Here is a 1,217-nt window from a genome sequence, read left to right on the forward strand (position 1 = left end):
AGGGAAAGGTGCCTATGAAAAATGAATCATACAAAGCTATCTGAGCTAACACTATCCACCTAACGGAGATATTATCAGCAATATTGGGAGGTGATTCGATTAGAATGCCTGAAATAAAAGGATCTGGTAGGTGGAATACTGTGACGTGGCTTTCATTCTAAACTCCTAAGATCATTCTCACTGATGCTGATCTTTTTACTGATGGAAATCCCTATAATGATGCCATCGTCATCACTACATTATTTAATAACTACAAGGTAGGTAGTATTTTGGTTGACACGGGTAGCTCGTGCAACATTTTTTTCAAGGTAGCTTTTAATAAATTGAACTTGACAACCGACCGTTTGACTACACCAACTACTCCATTATATGGGTTCTCTGACAAAAGAAAGGACACACTTGACATAATTGTGTTGTCTGTCACTTGGTGAGAGGGCGGCAACCAATTCACTAATATGGAGGATTTCTTGGTGGTCGATGCACCACCAACGTACAATGCAATGTTTGGTCGCCCACTCAATAATTTTTTGGTCGTGATGTCTATGGACCACATTGTGGTGAAATTTTCTTGTCATGGGGAGAAATCACCATACGTAGAAATCTGGAGCAATCCCTGATGTGTTATCTTTGGGTGATGGTAAGCATGGAGCATGAAACACGGATATACATTACTAATGGAAAGGAGAACTTTAAACCAACCAGACCACCATCAAGATCCCCACAAACCCCAACGATCATGGAAAATTTTTTTACAGTTAATGAAAGTTTCAATGTATGTCACAAAGAAATGTTGATCCAGAGTCTCTAGGAACACAATGATGCTTTTGCCTGGATGGTTGCTGATACACCTAAAATATATAGTCTTTATGTACATATTTTTATACTTGTTTTTAAAATATTACGCTTTAATGAAAGATATTTGTTTATTTTTCTTTTAGGTACAATCAAATGGACGAAAAATAGTGAAAGGAGAGAAAAATGATCAAATTTGGAGCAAAAATGAAGAAGGTGTGCAAAAGAACTATGACGCCTAAGCACCTAAAATAACACTTAAGCGCCAGTAAAACCGAGAAGGCCACGACTAAGCGCAAAGTACCTCACGCTTAAGCGCCAAAAGTAGTTACTTGATAATTCAATAAATTTGGACGATTTTTTTAAGAGATGTTTGAAGCAACTCTTGGTGAAAACATGAGAAATAGTTAATGGACACGAAAATA

Source organism: Phalaenopsis equestris, unplaced genomic scaffold (genome assembly GCF_001263595.1).
Source record: "Phalaenopsis equestris unplaced genomic scaffold, ASM126359v1 Scaffold000399, whole genome shotgun sequence".
In the NCBI taxonomy this organism is placed as follows: domain Eukaryota; kingdom Viridiplantae; phylum Streptophyta; class Magnoliopsida; order Asparagales; family Orchidaceae; genus Phalaenopsis; species Phalaenopsis equestris.